Below are 24011 nucleotides of genomic sequence, written 5' to 3' on the forward strand. Positions count from 1 at the left end.
ACCTATAAAAAAAGAAGGGCTTACGCATGAAAATAGGGAGGAAAACCCACAAAAGTTTTCAGTGGGGTTCACTTTGAGTTAGGATTGTTAAGGTGATTTTTGGAGACCTAGGCTCTAAAAAACTGATGATGCCTAGAGTCAACATGGTCTTCCATAACTGCCTCCCCAGACCCAGAATCCTCTTCCACTCTCTACCTAACAAAGCTCTTATCTTCCAAGAACTCATTCAATTATCACTGATGTTACCTGCAGAGCCTCCACGACCTAGTCAAACACTGCTGGGTAGTTTTTAAATATGCCTCTATTCTAAGATTTCTCCCATTGCATTAAAGTTATTTGTATGTGTGCAGTTGTGACCTTTTTCAGAAATAGAGCCATGTTTCATTTATTATTCTGTGACCCAGCAACTGGCCTATAGTACTCCATAATGGCTTTGTTTTGTTTATCCGTCTGCTTTTATTTGAATTTATGAATATATAAATGAGTAAAGGTGACATACTGGCTGGACTTGGGATGAAAATAATTTTATAGAGAGAACTGGGCAGAGTAGGGGTGTATCCCAGGTGAAAGATAAAGACACAGAAAATAGAGAGGTCAGGCATGTTTACCTAAATCAAGTTCTTGGAATAGTACGAGATTGAAAAGAGAAGCTGGACCCACTATAAAAATTATGGAACAGTATAGGTGTAAATCCAGAGACACTTTGTTGCTTTTAAATAACAGTAGGGAAAACCAGGCAAAACTCTATGCTTAATTAAATCTTTCTTCTTTTACCCCATCCCTGTCTTAAAATACTTGCTGTGTTCATAGAATTTCTTATCTCCAGAGGGAGATCAGGCTGCCCAAACCACACCATTAAACGTAATTTACAAAGAAATACAATTCAGATAGACGAGAATTCTCTGCTTAGCAAGGGACTTAGAATCACAGGGCTGCTTGCTGCCTTTGGTACCCTTCTATAAAGAGTTTTTTTCCAAAAATAGTCAGTATCAAAGGTCACACATTTAAAAAGTCACTTGGCATTAGAAGCCTGAGGGAAAATGCTTAGGAGAAAATGTTTTGGCAAGCTTTTAAACGCTTTCATTGAGTTGGCAACAAGACAGACCATGCTGGCCTCCGAAGCAAGCAGAGCAGATGTGTCATTTCAGAGGTGGTAGAAAGGCTTCCTGTCCCTAAACATCACTCTCACCTGCCTCTTTTTCAAGAGCAGAGATTCATTCCTTAGTGTTGAGGGACCAACCTCTACTGAAATGCACATACTTCTGAAAGGAAGGGGGAGAGGAATAAAATTAACACATGGTTAGCGACTACAGACTGCCAGGCATTATGCTGGGCTTCTCATACATATTTTGTTATTAAGTCGAATTATCTGATTTACAGAGGAAAAAATTCTAGCTCGGAGAAGTTAAACTACTTGCCAAAAATCACAGAGCCAAGTAAGTATGGAGACAGAATTTAACCTTAGGTCTGACTCAAAACTGCTTTTATGTTATTCATTTATGTAGTTATTTCTCATTTTTTTAGGTTTTAGCATAATGTCCTAAACTTTCCAACTGATCACTAGATGGAAGCATGATTTGGTAAGGGAAAGAACAGAAAGCACTGGAGAGCACTGCATGTTGGTGAGGACTAAAGAAAGATGGACTAACTCTGAAATGCTGAATGGAAAAGTGAGAAAGCAAAACACAGAAATCTCACAACTTAAAAGGTTGATAGTTCGATTAGGACCAGCCCCTTAGAAAATCAGTTTGCCTCTACTACAGAAGAATTTATCTACAATTTAACTACAATATTTGCATATATGTTTTGTGGAGGAGGAAAAATAATTTTCCCTCTACCCTTCTAGGTTCTTGGCTGACATACCCCCGTAATAAAAAACAGATGAACATGAGAAAGACAAACAGAAGTTTAATAACATCTAACCGCCTGTATAGATGGGAGATACCCAGGAAAACTGAGGAACTCCCTAGAATGTGCCAGGCTATCATCTTATATATCATCTTCAGCCAAAGACAAAAGACAAATGTTATGAGCTGGGGAGCCACTAATGGGAGATTACTAGGAAAGCAGAGTAAACAGGGGCAAGGTTGTTGTGCAGAGTTAAGTCTTGCCTTCTCATTTAATAAGAGTTACTAGAGATTTGGTCATGCCCCTCTTCCTGGTACAGTGAGGGAGAAACCCTTACAAAAGGAGATTGTCATTATACATGTAAATAAATGTCCTACAGAAGGGTAAATGCTACTCAGTTTTCAGGGCTGTCTGCTGTTTCAGAGGTATGTCTGTTGTTTCTTAAAAATAACCAGCTTCACATAATCCTTATGATAAAGAGGCATATTTTGGGATGCCAAATTCTGCCCCCTTTCAGTTTTAATAAATTTACTCATTTCTCAAAATAGGAAAGCATCACCTATGCAAGGCTTTCTGTGTATTTAGATGTATGCTAATACTAGGGACAATAGCAGAGCCCATCAGGAAGAAGAGACTCTTGCTTCTTTCCTATCAGTGGCTCAGCCAATGAAAAGCCATGGACTCCTCACAACTTCCTTTATCTCTTTGAAAGTTTTCCTTCCCTTGTCATGCAGGGACTTGCACATGGCTCGTCATCCTTGCAGACCCCAAAATGCCTCTGCTGATCCCAAATAAGCATATCTTTGCTAGAGAAATATCTGGCATTCTATTTGTTTCAGGTCAACAGTATCTCCATAGGTTCAGGAGGATCTGTGTTCTTAAGAGTTGCTTAATACAGAATTATCAAATAAATATATATCTTTAACACATATTTTAAATATCATACTTGAAAATATTCTATCCTAAAGATTTAACAATGCATTAGCTATTTAACATATTTATATCACAAATATGTCTTTAATGAATGTTGTTTTCATTTTAGGAAGTGATACTAACTTTATTCATATAATCATACAAAAAAACTTGTACTATGTATTTATTTCGCTAAGAAATATATAACAGGTAAATTCGACTTAATGATCATTTTAACCAAATGATATGTATGCATGGGAGTTAAAAAGCAAGTGCATATCCTTTTCTTTGCCAAAAAAGAGTGAGAGTGCTTTGAAATACAGGTAACCTAGCTGGGAAAGGTAAGAAGAGCAAACTTCAAATTATCTTCAAAATTTCAAACTTATTTTGTGTTTCTGTTTGTTTAAATCATCTGTAATTTGTTGCCATAAATATTTTGACTATTGGTAATCTCTATCACTAACTTGAATATGGTTTTAATAAAATATGACAAGTTTGAAAGACTAATGTTATAAGTTTTCACAAATGAGTTAAATTTTCAGAATTAAAATCATAAGAAAATAACTTCAAATTGACCTTGTCCCCAGGCACTTGACATTCTTGTTAGGCATAATTCATTTAAAAGATCTATAGAAATGTCTTTTTCCCATTTATAAATATTCTTAAATAGACACTTGATCCAAAGTTTTGAAATACTGGCTCAGCCTGGCAGCACTGCCATAATCCTCTTTTACAATGTATCTAATATAGAAAGATTCAGTCCTGCATGCAGAGAGTACAAGGCTTTCTGTATGTCTATGTGTATTCCTGAAAATCATAATGATTGGGCCATTTTTTGGTTAAAGATAGCATACAGTGTTACAACCTTGGCTAGACTGTATTTTGTTACAGAGCAATGATTTCATTTTGTTTTCCCCATTCCAAAATGTATGTCCCCAGACAAATAACCTCCACCTGCTCATCATTTACTAAGCATGTGATTTGGCTGGCTCTTTCCAAAGCTTTCTGCTTTGATTTTTCCAGTGCATCAGTTACTATAGAAACAATGTCATTGAAATATGAAAAGTATAGTGAGACACCAAATCACAGTAGACCATATATTAGATAGATAGATAGATAGATGATAGATAGATAGATGTATGTGCATTTGTGTATACTTGCATACACTTGTATACACATCTATGCATGTATATATGCTTGCTGTATATGCATGAGTGCATAGAGTATGTGGATATATTGGTTTATAGTACAGATCAAGATGTAATTTGTTAATACACATACATATCATACATATGTAATACACATACATATATTAGGTTGAGAATCTCATAAATCAGAAGGCATGTAAGGTTTTAACATATGAGAAGTGGCTAAGTTAGTAAAAATAGATAATATTAAAATACGTTTTCCTAAAATTTAGATTTTTAAAAAGGTAAATATATAGAACAAAAGCAGAGAACAGTGTGTTGGGTGTATAAAATTCTTGGCTCTAATGTAAGGAATCCACAAAATATATGTATAAAGCAGAATTCAAAAATTTGCATCAGAGATTCTTTCAAACATGACCTCTACTATGTATCCAGTTTCCAAAAATACATGTACCTCAAAATGTTTGTAGATGCAGAGGAGCTTACATTCTAGAAAGAAAAGACAAATCATAGACACGTCAACAAATATACTCAAAATAAAGATAAATCTAAGTTTAATAAGACATAATAATAAAAGAAAATAGCCTTGTGTGCTTGGATAATTAGGAGGACAGCTTGAACTAGAATGATCAGGGAAGGCTGACATGAGTAGATAAACATTAGAAGTGATTCTTAAATGATGAGAATGAGGCAGCATATAAATATCTTAAAAAGAGAAGCTTCTAAGCAGAAGATAGGACAAAGTCTTGAGAAAAAAACTTTGCACAGAAAAATTTATTAGCAATTTTCTAAAATAACAGCAATAATAAAGGTAGTGATATTGTAAGTACAGAAGAAAAGTCTCACTGACCTATCACTCCCCTTATGATTTCCTATCTCCACTTTGTCTATATTGTACTAGGCAATCATCAAAGCAGTTTCTGCTAGTCTATGAGAAGAGTGCTATTGGTCATCTTGGCAATTGGTCAAGTACATAGTCTTTAAAAACTGGCAGTTTACTATTTTGTGATATCATGAAGTTAGACTCCCTCTTTTTTAGTGCGTTCTCTTGGAAAGTAATAGCAACTACCTATCTCTTATAAAATGGATAATCGTATTATTTTCCATGGTCCAGATTTTCAATTTATCATTTTACATTACTTTTTTTCTGAAATCTACTTTTTAAGTTTTTTTAATTGAAGTGTAGTTGATTTACAATGTTGTGTTAGTTTCAGGTGTACAGCAAAGTGATTCAGTTATACATATATTTTTTTTCAGACCCTTTTCCCTTAAAGGTTATTACAAACTATTGAGTATAGTTCCCTGTGCTCACAGTAGGTCCTTTTGGTTATCTATTTTATATATAGCAAAATATATATGTACCTGTTAATCCCAAATTCCTAATTCATCCCTCCCCCTCCTTTCCCCTTTGGTAACCATAAGGTTTTTTTTCTACGTCTCTGGGTCTTTTTCTGTTTTGTATATAAGTTCATTTGTACCAATTTTTTTTAGATTCCACATATAAGCAATATCATATGATATTTGTCTTTGTCTGGCTTACTTCACTTAGTATGATAATCTCTAGGTCCATTCATGTTGCTGCAAATGGCATTTTTTTTTTTTATGGCTGAGCAATATTCCATTTTATAAATATAACACATTTTCTTTATCCACCTATCTTGTTGATGGACATTTAGGTTGCTTCCATGTCTTGACTATTATAAATAGTGCTACAATGAACACTGGGATGCATGTATCTTTTCAAAGACAACCTACAGAATGGGAAAAAATATTTGCAAATGAGGCAACTGACAAGGGATTAATCTCCAAAATATACAAACAGCTCATACAGCTCAACATTAAAAAAACCCAAAAAACCCAATCAAAAAATGGGCAGAAGACTTACATAGACATTTCTCCAGAGAAGATATACAGATGGCCAAAAGGCACATGAAAAGATGCTCAAATGACTAATTATTAGAGAACTGCAAATCGAAACTACAATGAGGTATCACCTCACACCCATCAGAATGGCCATCATCAAAAAGTCTACAAATAATAAATGCTGGAGAGGATGTGGAGAAAAAGGAACCCTCCTACACTGTTGGTGGGAATGTAAACTGGTACAGCCACTATGGAGAACAGTATGGAGGTTCCTTAAAAAACTAAAATTAGAGCTACCATATGAGCCTGCAATCCCACCCCTAGGCATATATTAGGTGAAATCTACTTTAAAGTTTGACCCGTACTCTGCAAAGCCAAGGGTAATTACATCCCTATCTCAGGAACCTTACTCTATAATCCAGCCAGCCACTGGTGGTCATTAATAAAACCTATCCATTTTCTCATTACAATCAATGCTATACCCTAAGAAAAAGCACTTTCTATCGGTAGTTTCCCAAATGTTCAATGAACACATATTTTCTGAGTATTCTCCTAGGTCCACCAATTTAAGGCCAACAAAGACTCTAATCAATACTGTAATTAATATCTTCGATCTCTTTCTTTGTTATCTATGCTACTAAAATTTCTTTCTACTCTAATTAGTTTATTTACCTAATTTCTATCGGGTAACAGTTAGCTGTGACCTCTGCCTTACTTAGCATCTTGTAACATTATGTGTTTGAATGCAGTGTCACACAAACCATGTCTTAATCTCTGAAACTTCCTTAAAATATGCTTCTATAATTAGTATAGATTCTTTAAAAAGCATATGAATGAACTGCCATGATCATTCTTTGTATTCCCACAACCCTCTCCCTTTTATTTATACCTAGTCTGACAGGTGTAAGGCACTAATTTAGTTAAGAGAAAGTGGGAACTAACTACTGATTCTTTCTGAAAGATAATTTAATTAAGTAAATTCAAAATTATGCCCTCACAAACCCAGAGTGCTAATCTTTTCCCTAATACTGAATACCTCTGTCATTATATCATTTTCTTCCTTTGAAATGAAAACTAATTTTGCACCTCTGACAAGGAAATAATTTGAAAATTATTAGACCCTATAAACAATATATGTGAAAAATAAAATCTAGTAATGTTGAACCTTCAAGAACTAGAAGTACTTGCATAAAAGAACTAAAGTCTGCTGCTTTCACTTTTATTATAAAGCTGTTGCTGTTTTCTGAGATGATTATCTTATAAATGACAGGTTTTTTTTTTATTTGGACTAATGTATGAAAAGAGTTTCTCTTCATAAATCATTTCAAATTGTTGGTAAAACCACATAAGTTCAGCCTCTTATTTATAATCTCTGTCTCTCAATTTTGCCTTACTATATGTTTTCACCCTAAAGTTTCATCTAATGTGACTTCTGAACACATTGTATAGTATAAATGTTTCCAACTCTTGATACTATTGTAAAACACAATATTCTGAATTGCTGGCAAATGTAGACTAGAACCCTCTATTTAAAATAAGGGTCTGTATTAATTTGAAATTAATGCCTCTGTCAGCCTACCCCAAGTATAGTTTAAGTATAACTGGATCTTCAAACCAAACGTTATCCAATATATTTCTGCACTTTATTCAACAACCAAAGAAGGAAGTGGACTCATCTTAAATACATTGATTAGGCATTTCCTAACCTTACAAAGTCGATGCATGTTGTTTATTTTATCTAATCCATATAAAACCAACCTTATACCACACTATGGAAGCATACCTGCACACACATACACACAACACACTCATGAACACCTTCACACACACTCTACTTTCAGGGAATAATCATCTTTTTATACTGACCCATCTAACACTTGAATTTTATGTCTGGTCACATATAGTAGTCCCTCCCTTATCCATGGGGGATACGTCCCAAGACCCCCAGTGGATGCCTGAAGCCAAATATAGTACCAAGCCCTATATATACTGATTTTTCCTATACACACTGATTTTTCCTATACACACACACCTATGATAAAGTTTAATTTATAAATTAGGCAAAGTAAGAGAATACCTGAAATGCCAGCATCACTACTCTTGTGCTTTGGGGCCATTATTAAGTAAAATAGGGTTACTTGGAAACAAGAACCGTGATACTTCCATCTGATAAACAAGACAGTTACTATGTGACTAACGGGCAGGATAAGCTGGGTAAAGGGATGATTCATGTTCTGGGAGGGATGGAGCTGAAGGGTATGAGATTTCATCACTCAGAACCGTGTGCAATATAAAACTTATGAATTTTTATTTCTGGAATTTTCCATTTAATATTTTCAGATCACAGTTGACCGCAGGTAACCGAAATCACAGGAAGTGAAACCTCAAATAAGGACGGACTCCTGTATTTATTTAAAATGAACTCATTCCTTGGCCACAATTCTTTGGTTCAGGGATAAAAAAACTGATACAGATTGGAAAATCTGTCCTTCCTCAGAAACCTAAAATTGGATACGAGAGATTCTAATCTCGCCTCCCAGCTTTCAGGAATGGAGTAGATAGGAGTAGACTTGAAGCTGTTGGCAGTGGCCATTTATGCCCATGTAAGCTGGAAAGAAGAAAGATTTGTCTGGAATAAGAGAAAAGAGTGAAGCAGTGAGCCAAGGAGAAGCAGAGAAAGGGATGAAGCAAGTGGATTTCCTAGGTTCTGCCTGGGACTGCTCCAGTCTTTCCCTGGTTCAGCAGTGCTCTGATCCTTTGGTTCTAGAAAATGTACTGTATAACTATAATAATACTTTTATGATTAACCCTTCGATAGATAGATAGATAGGCAGACAGATGCTGGACAAGTAGATAAGGATAGAGACACACACATGACTTGCAACTATTGTGAAATAAAACATATTAAATCATTAAATAATTTTCTGTAAAAACATTTACACAAAAGAAGATAACTCCTTTAACTTAACAAGAATTTTTTAACAGTATAGGAAATTTCTAAAATTCTCTTTGCTATTATTATTCCCATGGAATGAGAAAAGAGTACAAATGGTTAGCTGAGTATCGAAACTTTTTCTACAAAATATTGTTCATTTTCTCCCTGATGTTGTATTTAGAATTCAGAAAATAAACATGAGCTCAAATTTTACTAAGAACTAAATATAATTGCATCAAGTTTGTTAGTCACAAGAGAAGCTAATTTTGTTTTCTCAGACTTGTCTCTCTCTACACAAGATAAAGGGGACAAACCAAAGGAAATTAGACTTCTACTTCTTTGACTTGATCTTAGAAGGATTTAAATTAATAAGGCAAAGGCTCCTGATAATGATATTACGACTTCTGGAGGAAAAACCACTGAGGAGCTTGTTTTGGAACGAAGATCTTGTTTGTTCAGATGATGCTTAGACCCAAATTCTGACTCCTTCAGTAAGAGAAGCCAACTACCTGGTAAATTAGTAATGATAAATTCTCTATAACTTACTATCATTTCCATTTGTATACTAAAAAGATTGGGGATTAAATATGCTGAAAACATGTGGCTATTTTTAGGGAATAAAAGCAGAAAGCTGAATACATTTCATTCAAAGAGTTTCCTGCTTTAATTTATGAGAGACATCAATATGTTTTTTAAGATCAAAATATTTTTAAAATATAAGTATAGGGGGCTTTTTTCCTTTTTTAAATCAGAAAATATGCAGAAATTGTTTGAGAATAACAGGCATTTATTGTAAATAAATAAAAAGAAATATTTCTCCGTGAAATTTCAAAATCATCTTTACCCTAATATCATTTATGATTTAGAAAGCTGTGATGACTTTAAAACATGTCTGCAATCTCTCTGACCCTCTAACCAGCAAAAGTGAGGCCTATTTCTCCACCTCTCAGAAAGCGCCAGCCTTGATGACTTTCTTCTAATAAACAGAATGTGGCAGAATTGAGGCTGTGGGACTTCTGGACAATTCAGTTTCCCCCATTCTGTATATTTTGGGACACTCACCCTGGAAACTCAGAAAATGCATTGTTTGCAAACCAAGCAGGCACATGCAAAGGCCAGAGACAGGTATCCCAGCCCCAAAGCCCCAAGTTAAGTTCCCAGCTCGTCCCAAAATTCACCACCAATGAGCAAGCTTAAAGAAGATTCTAGAAACAGAAACAAAAAAAAAATTCTTATGAAACCACAAAAGACCCCAAATAGCCAAAGCAGTCTTGAGCAAGAAAAAATAAAAGTTGGAGGCATCACACTTATTGACCTCAAAATATTTTACTAAGCTATAGTAATCACAAGAGTATGGCATAAAAACAGACATACAGACTAACGGAAAAGATCAAGAGAGCCCAGAACTAAACCCATATAATTTTGGTCAACTGATTTTCGACAAGGGCTCCAATAACACAAAATGGGGAAAGGATACTCTTTGCAATAAATGATGTTGGAAAAACTGGATATCCACATGCAGAAGAATAAAATTGGACTCATATCTCATATCATATACAAAAAGTCAACACAAAATGGATTAAAGACTTAAAGGTAAGACCTAAAACCAAAACAACTAGAAGAAAACTTCAGGCAAAAATATTTTACACTGCTTTAAGCAATGATTTTTTTGATATAACCCAAAGGCACAGGTAACAAAGCAAAAACAGACAAATAAAATTGCATCAAACTAAAAATCTTCTGCAAAGTAAAGGAAACTGTCAATAAAGTGAAAAGGCAACCTATGGAATGGTAGAAAATATTTTCAAACAGTGTATCTGATAAGTGGTTAATATTCAAAATATACAAGGAACTCCTATAAATCTGTATGTATCAAAAAAGCAAATAACCAGATTTTTTAAATGGACAAAGATCCTGGATAAACATTTCTCAAGAAAATGACATAAAAATGTCCAACAGATATATTAAAAGGTGTTCAACATCACTGATAATCAGGAAAATTTAAATCAAAACCACAATGACATATCATTTCACACTTGTTAGAATGGCTATTATCAAAAAAATAACAAGTTTTGGTGAGGATGTGGACAAGAAGGAACCATTGACACTGTTGGTGGGAATGTAAAATGGTGTAGCCACTATGGAAGAAAGTATAGAGGATCCTCATAAAATTTTAAAAAGAACTACATATAATCCAGCAATCCCACTGTGGGTTATAAATCAAAAAGAAATGAATCAGTATCTTGAAGAGATATCTACAATCCCATGTTCCTTGCAGCATTATTCACAATAGCCAAGCATATGAAAACAATCTAAGTGTCCATTGACAGATGAATAAAGAAATATGCAATTGACACACACACACACACACACACACACACACACACACACACACAGACTGGAATATTATTCAGCCTTTAAAAAGAAAAGAATTCTGCCATTTGTGACAATTTGAATGAACTTGGAGGACTTTGTGCTAAGTAAAATAAGCCAGACACAAAAAGACAAGTACTGCATGACTCATTTATATGTGGAATCTAAAACAGTCAAAACTCATAGAAGCAGAGAGTTGAATGTGGCTGCCAGGGATTAAGGGAGGAGTGGGAAGTAAGGAGATGTTTGTCAAAGGATACGAAGTTTCACTTAGGCAAAATGTGTAAATTCTGGAGATCTAATATACAGCAGTGTGACTATAGTTAAGAGCATTGCATGGTATACTTGAAATTTGCTAAGAGAGTAAATTTTGTGTTCTCACCACATACACAAAAAATGTTAACTTTGTGAGGTGATAGATATGTAATTACCTTGATTATGATGATTATTTCACAATGTATACATATATTAAAATGTCAAATTGTACTCAAATATAAACAATTTTTTATCTGTCAATATATCTTAATAAAGCTGAAAAGAAAGAACATACCATTATTACAAGCATTGGGGAAAGATATTTCTCCAATTTAAAAAATTTTAAGTGAAAAGAGAATAAACATTGAAATATTTATTTAAATATCATGCGAATTGAGTGATTTTAATGTGGCAGACACTCGTATTCCTTCCTATCAGCCATTCTCTCTTATTCCTCACCAAGAGTCCATAACCTGTTGAAAACTTCAAAGATATTGGTCTCAGGGAAATTGAGTTCCTCCCTAGGCTGAGGTAAAGAATCAAAATTGGTCCATACCATCAATGATATTTCCATTCCTTTTTAAAAACTGTTTTAGTTTTTAGAGATTTAGGTTTACAACAAAACTGCAAGGAAATAAGAGATTTCCCATACTCCTCCTGCCCCCAAACATGCATATCCTTCCCCATTATCACATCACACACCAGAATGGTACATGTTTTACTAAGGATGAACCTACTTTGACACACCATAATCACCCAAAGTCCACATGGTTCACTCTTGGTGTTTTACTCTCTATAGGTTTGGGAAAACATATATCCATCATTGTAATATTACACATAGTATTTTCACAATCTCTCTTATTGTCTTTCATAGAGAAAAAGTTTTTAATTCTAATGAATCCCATCTTATGAATTATTTCTTTCATGGACTGTGTCTTCTATGTTGTATCTAAAAAGTTATCACCATACCCTAGATCATCTAGGTTTTTCCCCATGTTACTTATTAAGAGTTTTATAGTTTTGCATTATACAATTAGATTTATAAGCCATTGTGAATTAAGTTTTGTGAAGAGTATAAGGTCTGGGTCTAGATTCATTTTTTTGTACATGAATATCTAGTTTTTCCTGCACCTTCTGTTGAAATGAGTATCTCTGCTCCATTGTGTTGCCTTTGCTCCTCTGTCAAAAATCAGTAGACTATATTTATGGGATCTATTTCTGGGCTATTCTGTTCCATTGATCTATTTGTCTACTATTTTGCCAATACCACTCTGTCTTGATTACAGTAGCTTTATAGTAAATCTTGAAGTGAGGTAGTGTCAGCCCTCCAATTTTTTCCTTCCATCTGTGTTGGTTATTTTGGGTCTTTTGCCTCTCCACATAAATTTTAGAATCTGTTTATTGATATTACCAAATAGCTTGGTGGGATTTTTATTGGAATTGCATTGAATCTATATATCAAGTTGGGAAGAACTGACATCTTGACAATATTAATTATACCCATGAGCATGGACTAGCTCTCCATTTATTGAGTTATTTTTTATTTCTTTTATCAGAATTTTTATTATTCTTCATATAAATGTTATACATACTTTGTTAGATTTATATATAATTATTTCATTGGGGGGGCGCTAATGTTAATAGTTTTGTGTTATTAATTTCAAATTCCACATGTTCATTGCTGGTATATAGGAAACTGATTGACTTTATACATTAACCTTGCACCTGCAACCTTGCTATCAACAGTTATTACTTTCAGGATTTTTTTTGTCCATTCTTCTGAATTTTCTACACAGATGATCATGTGAACACAGACAAATTTATTTCTTCCTCTACAATCTATATGCCTTTTATTTCCTTTTCTTCTTTTATTGCACTAGCTACTGCTTCATGTACGATGTTGAAAAGGAATGGTGGGAGAGGACATCCTCACCTTCTACCTGATCTTAGTGGGAAAGTTCAAGTTCTCACCATTATGTACGATGTGAACTGTGGGTTTTTTGCAGATATTCTTTATGAAATTGAGGAAGTTCCCTTCAGCTCCCATATTACTGAGAATTTTCATCATAAGTGAGCTGAATTTTTTTCAAATCTGTCTTCCGTATCTATTGATATGTTCTTCTATTTTTTCTTTTTAGCCTACTGTTTTCATGGATTACATTAATTGATTTTTCAATGTTGAATAAGGCTTGCATAACTGGGATGAATCTCACTAGGCTGTGGTGTACAATTCTTTTTTTTTTTTTTTTTCTTTTTTTGCAGTACGCGGGCCTCTCACTGCCGTGGCCTCTCCCGCTGCGGAGCACAGGCTCCGGACGCGCAGGCTCAGTGCCCATGGCTCACGGGCCCAGCCGCTCCGCGGCACGCGGGATCCTCCCGGACCGGGGCACGAACCCGCATCCCCTGCACTGGCAGGCGGACTCCCAACCACTGCGCCACCAGGGAAGCCCTACAATTCTTTTTATACATTGTATAAATCAATTTGCTAAATTTTATTGAGGTTTTTTTTTTGTTTTTTGGTTTTTTTTTTGCGGTATGCGGGCCTCTCACTGTTGTGGCCTGTCCTGTTGCGGAGCACAGGCTCCAGACACGCAGGCTCAGTGGCCATGGCTCACGGGCCCAGCTGCTCCATGGCATGTGGGATCTTCCTGGACCGGGGCATGAACCCGTGTCCCCTGCATCGGCAGGCGGACTCTCAACCACTGCGCCAGCAGGGAAGCCCTCCGCTTTAATTCTTATGATTTATTTTCTTATGCTTACTTTGGATTTAATTTTCTCTTCTTTTTCTAAGTGCCTGAGGTAGAAACTTAGATGACTGATTCTAGATCTTTCTTTTTTCCTAATATATACATTCAATGCTATGAATTTACCTCTAAGTATTGCTTCTGCTATATCCCACAAATTTTGATATGTGTGTTTTCATTTTCATTTAGTTTAAAATATTTTTCAATGTCTCAAGATTTCTTCTTTGACCTATGTGTTATTGAGAAGTATGTTGCTTAAGCTCTACATGTTTGGGGATTTTCCAGTTTTGTTTGTGTTATTGGTTTCTAATTTAATTCCAGCGTGGTCTAAGAGCAGACATTACATAATGTCTCTTTTAAAATTTCTTAAGGTGTGTTTTGTGGCCCAGAATGTGGTCTCTCTTGGTAAATATTCCATATTAACTTAAGAAGAATGTTTATTTTGCTGTTGTTGGGTGAAGTAGTCTATAGATGTAAATTATATCCGGTTGATTTATCGTGTTGTTGAGTTCAACTATTTTCCTCACTGATTTTCTGCATGCTGGAGCTGTCCATTTCTGAGAAGTCTCCAACTATAATAGTGGATTTATCTATTTCTCTATGCAGTTCTCTTAGATTCTGCCTCACACAGTTTGACACTCTGCTGTGAGATTTATAGACATTAAGCATTGTTATGTCTTCTTGGACAACTGACCCCTCTATGATTATATGCTTTTTATCCCTGATAACTCTCCTTGCATTAAAATCAACTCTGTCTGAAATTAATATATTTACCTTTGCTTTCTTTGGATTAGTGGTATATTTTTCTCCATTCATATACTCTTCATCTATCTATGCATCTTTAAAGTACGGTGCTTTAGACAACATCTGGTCCTTGTTTTTTTATCCAGTCTGACAATCTATCTTTTAATTGGCTCATTTAGATGACTGACATTCAGAATGATTATTGATACAGTTGGATTAATATCTATCATATCCATTACACTTTTCTATTTGCTGCCCTGTTCTTTATTCCTATTTTAGTCTTCCACTCTTTTTCTGCCTGTTATGGTTTTGAGAATTTTATATGCTTCCTTTTTCTCCCCTTTCTTAGCATATCTTTCATTCTTTTTTTCACAGTTTTTAAGTGGCTGTCCTTGAGTGTGCAATATACATTTACATTTAATCCAAGTCCAGTTTCAAATAACACTATACCACCTCACACAGCTAGTGTGAATACCTTATAATAACAAATTCAGCCAGACAAAGACAAATACTGTATGATCTCCCTTATATGTGAATCTTAAAAAAAGTCAAACTCATAGAAACAGAGAGTAGAATGCTGGTTACAAGGGGCTGGGGAATGGAGGAAACAGGTAGAGGGTAGTCAGTGGGTAGAAAACTTCAGTTATAAGATGTAAAAGTTCTGGGGATCTAATGTACAGCATGTGACTATAGTTAATACCATATTGTATGCTTGAAATAGTACGAGAGTAGAGCTTAAGCATTCTCACCATGAAAAAGAAAATTTAACTATGTGAGGTGACACAGGTGTTCATTAATCTGATTGTGATAATCATTTCACAAAGTATACATATATCAAATCATCACACCATACACTTTAAATATATACCATTTTATATGTCAATTAGTAACCAAATAAAGCTGGGGAAATGAAGAAGATTCTAGTCTCCAGCCTTTGCGCTGTCCCAGCTGACACAGAATCGAGAAGAAACAAAATGTCCCTTGCAAGCCATGCCCAAATCACAGATTCATGAGCAAAATAAATGTTGTTTTTCTTTTGAGTCACTAAGTTTGTAGGTGATAGATGTTTTACAGCAATAGATAACTTGCATAGAAGCCAACAATCTTAAAAAACATTAAGTAACCAAGGGAAAAATAATAATACATGTCGAAGTAACAAGGAGTAAAAACAGTTGAGAATCTGTAATTCCTTTCACAGTGGTACACAATTTCAGGCTCTAAGTATTTTTCTTTACATATACTGGACACAAGATGCTTTATTTTTTCTCAAATTGAGGCAGGGCAATCAGTATGCAGAAAGAAACTCAGACTGGTATTCCTATAGAACACTTAGTGTCTCAAATAAATTGGCTAGCTGACCTGTTTCCTTTTGGAACTTTTTAAAAAACATCTCTGAGTATCATGTGACTATATGATAGGTGTTGTATAATATAGTTGATAGATAAAATTGATAATGTGTGGTGTGTATATATATATAATACTTATACACACACATACAACAATGACAATATTAAACAAGTCTACAAATACAAACATGCTGAGGTTGATTAGTTTGAGCCTTTCTTATCCAGTTGGTAAAGTCACTCCGCATACCGAAAACTTACAAAAAAGATAAATCCAAGTTTTACAAAAAAAAAGTTTAATGCAAATCACAGCAAATAAGTAAAGGAAAGATAAATTTGAGAATCCAATGAATAAAAATAAGCAATGATAATAAATTAAATTTATTCTTGCAATACTGTAAGGAAATATATAAAATAGGATTTCTTCAGTTTATATTACACCTTTTACTCATTTGACAAATATATTTACTGAATGACTATTACATCATGCTAAGTTTGCCCATGACTTCATCCATGGGACACATAGTGAACACAAGGGACAAAGATCTTTGCCTTTCTACAGGCAGTCAACTCATTTCCAAAACATAGCTTAGGAACAAGAAAATACAGCATTAGGATATTGGGAAGCAGTTGCCAATTTTCAAGTATTGTAAAGCATCTTTCAATGAACAGATTGCCTAAAAATCTATACACTTTTCTTTCACAGTAACAATCAATATACTTCATCATGCTACTGAAAACTCGTTCCAACAAAATTGTCTGCAGAAGAAATCTATGAATGAACACTCACAGTTGAATGTTAATTGATTTATCAGATTTTGTTTAATGAATTTCCTTTCAAGAAGACTCTTCTATAGATGTTTATTGATTATGAGTAAATTCACCCAAAAATTCTAGCGTGCTAATACAAGACTGTTGCTTCTAAACACTTTAACTCAAATGAGCCATTGATGAGATCCTTGACCTCACTAAATATAAAACCTCACTTAAATATAATTTAAGCTAGAGTGATCACATCCTCTGAATTCACAGTCTCATATTTTAAACTTATATAGCACTTAAATCTATGCTATCTGGGGTATTTTATTTGGTTAGTTTTTACATTTCTATATATTATTTAACTTTTACATTTTATTTAACATTTTAAGTTCTTTTTTTCTCAACTTGATTTTAAGTTCCTCAGTAATAATTACTTTAACTTATTCTTTTAATATTTTTATTTTGTTTGTCTCCCCAACTAGAATGTAACTTCTCTGAAGTGACTTGTTCTATTTTGTTTGTCTTCTAATTCTAAGCACCCAGCACAGTGCTACAAACACACAATAAATATCTGTTAATTGAATGAATAAAGCACTCAATATGTATTTGTTATTACTAAGTGAAAATAAAAATACTATCTGACAAGGTACAATGATGATTTTGATATCCTTCAAATTGTTACGTAAATTTCAAAGGAAATATCCAAAATATTCCTTTATCCATAGGAGTCTAATGATGAACTTTGATTCTCAAGTGTTTATCTGTTTGTAGCAGACATGAGGATAATTTTGTATGGTTCCCACATTAGACTCTTATCTAGCACTCAGCATTAACCAAATACTTCTTAGAAATAGATCCTTAAGGCTCATTTTTCTCCACATGAAATCTCAGACAGCATTTGCTAATATTCTCAAATGAAGAAATACTTTGAAATATTGTCAATTATGATTTTTGGAGTGAAAATTTTTCCTTTGTTCTTAAATCAAGTTTTTACTGATGTGATGTATAAAAAGTGTTTTACCAGGAGAAGCTCTCAATAGTATGTGTCTAAGTAAACCTGGGAAGTCGCCATGGAGTAGCACTTGCCCTATCACTTGTGCAAATAAGGCTGAGTAGGCACCCACTGTATTGGTAGAAGGTGTAACTGGACCTCTGGTGGCCTGAAAAGACTGTCTCATAAATCCTTGGTATGTAAAAGTAATTCCCCAGGGAAAATGTAGGTAGATTTTCACAAGGCAAAAAACTCTCCTCAGAGGAAAGGATGGAGAACCTAAATCTTCCCAAAGGCCTTTAAAGTTAAGTGGTTTTATAATCTATGTAATTGAGGATCTAAGATAGCCCTAAATAATGTGGTCCAGTCTAATGTGGTCCTGTTGACAAAAGCTCAAAGGTCCCTAAAAGAAAGATCAGTCAGCGTTGGGTGATGGAGGGGTCTGGGAAAGCTGGTTTGCAGCACAGGTTGTGGATGGTTGTAGAAGCACTTCTAGACTTCTCAGCAGCACCATTTTTCAGAGAAATAGCTGAGCATATGAATATAAAAATAAAATTGAAGCTGTAGAAAATCAACTGTGAATTGCCGTCTTTTCCTATACAGGAATCTAAACTAGCGAGGGAGACACAGTAGACAGAATACACCGGACCACATGGGACTCATCTTCAATACTGACATAACGTGGCAGTGACAGAAGCAATGAAAGCTAGAAACTGAAGTGTACTGGAGGACTGATGAGCCTTTCCAATCTGAATTGAAAAAGCAATTCCAAGAAATACATAAGACACATATATTAAAGATAAGAAGAAGGACATAAGCTTATATTGAAGCAATGGTCAATTAAACTTGTTATGGTATTCATTTACTTATTCATTTAATATTTATCACAAATATGCATAGAGACTGTTTTTATAAACCCCTGCAGTAAGCTCGCATAGACAGTCTAAAATACTTGACACATTACTCTCTGATTTGTGGCCTCAGCAAAAACTCTTAAGACAGACAAGTCCCATTTTAACTTTCTGTACACTAGTTCAGCACTGTGACAGTCATGATGAACAAGACAAATAAGCCACAGGCACATACTTTAAGTGGCGGACAATATACTGGAAAAAAAGAATAGTAAATAAGCAATTGCAATGCAATGTACTGAATAAAAATTGCAATGCAGTATAGCAAACAGAAGGTGCATGTGAGCACCTAGGAAGTGACAACTATCTTTCTCTGTTGGAAAAAGACAGGAACACTTCACAGAGGAATTACTTCTTTGAGTTGAATCTCAAGATATTAAGTAGGTTCATCATATAAAACTCCAGGTACAGAAAACACCATGGTCAAAGGCACCAAGACATGAACCAGCAGGTAATACTTCCCCAGAGAGAGTCAAAGATCAGGGAGAACATCTGAGAGTGGCAGGAGATAAATGTGGAAATTAAGCAGGTGTCAATTAAGAAGGGCTTTGTGCGCAAAGAAGAGTTTCAAAGAATTTGGACACTGTCACTAAGCTTCTGAGCTGCTCTAAATAGATAATAACATTATTCATATTTGCTTAACACATTCATGCTGGAAAATGTGGTGAATAGTTTTTTTTTAGGGGGGTGGTTCACAGTAAGAATAAGTAGACTTCATTTTATTGTTACAAAAATTTGATTTAGGGGTTTCCCTGGTGGCACAGTGGTTGAGAGTCCGCCTGCCAATGCAGGGGACACGGGTTCGTGCCCCGGTCCGGGAGGATCCCACATGCCGCGGAGCGGCTGGGCCCGTGAGCCGTGGCCGCTGAGCCTGTGCGTCCGGAGCCTGTGCTCCGCAACGGGAGAAGCCACAACAGTGAGAGGCCCGCGTACAGCAAAAAAAAAAAAAATTGATTTATATGAATGGTGGCTGTGTGTATGTATGAGAAAGGCGGGGGAGAGTGTGAAAGAAAAGAGAAAGGAGATACAATTTCTAAACTAGATATAAATTTCTCCAAATTTTCACAAGAAATAGCCTTATTTTATAATTTTATTAAATTATGCTGTTTTAATTGTTCTTTTTTTTTTTTTTTTTGCGGTATGCGGGCCTCTCACTGTTGTGGCCTCTCCCGTTGTGGAGCACAGGCTCCAGACACGCGGGCACAGCAGCCATGGCTCACGGGCCCAGCTGCTCCGAGGCACGTGGGATCTTCCCGGACCGGGGCACAAACCCGTGTCCCCTGCATCGGCAGGCGGACTCTCAACCACTACGCCACCAGGGAAGCCCTAATTGTTCTTTTTAAAAGTTTCTTCCAAGGGTATTTTTAGTCTCTTTGTGGAGAATTCATATAAAGAATTTTTTGTTTCCCAGATTCAAGAAAATGCCAGAAACTACCATTCCTAAACTCAGTTTACTTGTGCTGAATCCTTAGCTATGTGTTTTCAACATGAGCCTAACAAAAATAAGCTTTGTTTCTTGGATTCTTCTCTTAGCAATTTCAGTGCTTATGCTTATTGGTTTAGCAAGAAACCAGATAAGCAGTTCATGTAGAAAAACGTGGCAAAGGAGACCTCTGTTTCTACTGAGAACTCTTTCAAGTTTCATTTTGTTATTAAAATTATCTTAATGTATATTCTAGATCCAGTAGAATCTATAATAGTGAAATAGGCAGGACATTGGAACGGTAGCATTTTTGGAGATTTAGTATTGTACAGAGGCTAAAGAATAAGCTCAGGAGTCACACTGCTTGAGTTTAAATCCAGGCTCCACCTCCAAGCAGCTCTGTGACCTTGAGATAGCTAACCAGCTGCTTTTTGCCTCCTTTTCCTCATGTTTAAATTCCGGGTTTTCATCTCTATTTCATAGAGCTGTTATGAGGAGCATAATAATGTATGAAATATAATCATCCCCATGCCTAGAAAATATATATAGTCTATAAATGGTACCACTATTATTGCATAAATATAAAAATATCATTGCAATGACTATTTTCTTCCTTTACTATTACTAGATAGTTTATGAATATTTAACTGTTCTAATTTTAAAGCCAATATATTGAGCATCATATCTGATCTCCTTTCAAACTCTTTAAAAATCCTCCCATTTTATCCTTACCCCTTACATCACAAAAAAAATTCTGGCAGCAACATAAATAGTACAGCATAATGCATCTGCATTTTAAATCATCTTAATGATGAATAATGGAAAATATTCAGATGCTGAATATGTAAGTGTAACACATATACTTAAACTATTCCTTTTGATACATGGTAATGACCACAGACTCATAACGGTTCACCTAAAATTATTCTGTCTCATATAACAATTGTGCCAGTTATTTCAGAAGAAGGTATAAATCTCCAATAATGTCCCTGTGGCAATGGGAAGTAATTAGAGTATTTCACACTTAAAGATTAATATTTGGGATTTATATTGTAACTTTCATCTAAAGGCCTCAAAAAGCCTCTATAGACATTAACTCATTAACTTTCCAATTGCCACCCTCCCATAAGGTAAGGAGGTATCCAACAGCATTTTACAATGAGGAAAGTAAATTGAGAAGAACTAAATATTATATTTATAATTAGTAATCTTGATACACAGCAATATTTTTTAAGATGTTAAATAATGTTAATGAACTCAAAGATTTTGTACACGTGCACAAAATCCTGGTATGGTTTTCACTGCACTGTTTTTCATGGTATTTCCTTTCAAAACATTTTCCAATTCTTTTTATGGCATCTAAAAACTTAGAAGTAAGATCTTTTAGAACAACCTTACTTCATACAATGCATTTAATAAATATAAAGCTGAGAGAGGTAGAGAATTTTTGTCCATATCTTTGTATGTCTTTTCATATATTGCAAGTTTCTCAACATCAGGCATAGTATCTTACAATTTTTTCTTTACCAAAACTAATATAACACTCAAAGTGTAGAGAAAAGTAAGATGATGTGCCCCAGCAGTAAAGATCTTTATATTCACAGATATACAGACTTTTAAAATTAACCCCAAATTATACAAATACTATATATATATATATATATGTTGAATGAACACAAAATTATACAAATATATATCTTCACTGAGCAATGTATATTGTATACCACCTTGGAATTTAAGATCTTTTGTGATACAAGTCCAATCCATTTTTCTAATTTGATCTCAAATATCTACTCCTCACTTAGCCTTCATTTTATTTATAACAAATAAGCCATTTTCCCCCAAAACATGCTCAGCCTGTTCCTTATTGTGTTTTGCTCCTTCTCAGAACATGCTTTCTCTATAGGTTTCTCTATAGGTTATCAAAATCCCAATTAATACCTCTTTCGTGCAACCCCCTAGATCTTCTCTGTACCTGTTGCTGTTGGTGCCTCACCTAGGATGCCCAGTCTAGTCCAGGTATTTTAGGCTCATCTGTACACTTACACACATACACAGGCAGTTCATGGATAAAGATTAATGGGTATGACAGTTCAGACCTGTGGTTTCCAGGTGTAACAACCTCTGTGGTGCAATTTTCATTCCAGAGACCACTTTGGAATCAGGCAGAGGACAGAATTCTGGAACCATTTCTTTGCTTTGCTTCCACCTATACCCTACACTGCTTTGCTCACTCCCTTCAGTTTTCTTCTGGGAACATTCCTCAATAAACTACTTGCACAAAAATCCCCATCTCGGGCTCTGCTTCTAATGAATTCAACCCACGATACCCACAGTTCAACGAATTCCTGAATTCCTTGTAACTTTATAATAGTAGACCATAAGAATAATTTAAAAGTCTAATAATGGGGGACTGGTTAAATAAATTGTTTTCTATCTTCATAGTAGAATAAAACACAAACATTAAAACATTATTTTATAAAATACTGAACAGAGTTTCTGATATAATAATAGTAATAAATATTGTGTATAGTATTATGCACAAAGTCCATGCTAAATAATGGAGATGTGGCTTTGAAGGTACATTCCCTGACCCTGTGAAGTGTACACTAGCATAAGACACATATCATAAACATATTACACAATCACCATCTTTTAACTTCCACTGAGATAAATAATGTGAAGGATAAGCACAGTTCATGAAACACGAGAGATCTGACTTGGTCTGTAGAGCCAAGAAGACTTCAGTAAGGAAACATCATTTAATTAGAAAGGTAAGGCATGATGAGGTGTGAAGTTGGGAAAGTCATCTACATAAAGGAATCAGCAAATCCAACGGTACTAAGGAAGAAGGCTCATGACACAATTAAGTAAAAACCTGAAAAAGCCAATGTGGTTTGGGTAGCAAAGACTAATGAGGAATAGAGGTCTGAAAACCCAGAGCCTTATAAGTTGTGTTAAAGGTTTTAGGTTTTGTCTTAAGACTTGTGGAAGTCATACAGGAACCTAAGATATATTAAGCAGTAGGAACATGATACTGTTTTTATGTTTCCTATATTACTCAAATTACTCTAAATAGTAACATTAATAATATTAGTGAGCGTAGAAGACAAAGATATTGATGTGATGAGGTTACTGCAATAGTCCAAGTAAGAGATGATGGGCACTTAAGCTAGAGAGTAGTATAGAGATGGACAGATACTGATAGATTTGAGATATTAGGAAGCATAAACAATTGGACTTGTATTTGATTGGTTGTATGAGTGGAGATTAAAGGAGACATCAAACATTACTCCAGGGGTTCTGCCAGATGGCGGTGCCACTCACTGAAACAGACATCATGATGAAGCAGAGGGTGGAGAGCAAGTTAGGAAAGATTTTCTGTTCTAAACATATTAAGGGTAGAGTGCCTTTGTGACACCTAATAACAATGATTAAGCATACATGAATTCAGAACTGCAAATTACTAATAAATGTGTCTGTGTCAACGTGTGTGCATGTACAATACGCACATCAGTGTAATGTGTAATGAAAATGAAGGCCACATTTTATAATATTAACAATGTTTGTCTCTGAATAATAGAATTATGAGACAACTTATTTTGTGAGTGTGTGTTTTTTACTTGTCATTTTTTGCTGCGCACACACAAATTTTGCCTTCATAAAATAAATTAATAAAGTCTAATCTCCCCTCCATGAACTGCCACAGCTCTTGAAGACTACTCAATTATAGTCTTGTACAAACATTAGAGAAACCAATTC

General features: G+C 34.9%; 1 protein-coding gene across 2 annotated transcripts in view; it reads right to left on the bottom strand.

The window, feature by feature from the left end:
- GRID2 (glutamate ionotropic receptor delta type subunit 2) overlaps nucleotides 1–24011 on the bottom strand; it is a 1349856-nt gene that overhangs the window by 1298286 nt on the left and 27559 nt on the right. The window lies entirely within an intron of this gene.

This window comes from Tursiops truncatus, chromosome 5, assembly GCF_011762595.2.
Source record: "Tursiops truncatus isolate mTurTru1 chromosome 5, mTurTru1.mat.Y, whole genome shotgun sequence".
NCBI classification, from domain to species: Eukaryota; Metazoa; Chordata; class Mammalia; order Artiodactyla; family Delphinidae; genus Tursiops; species Tursiops truncatus.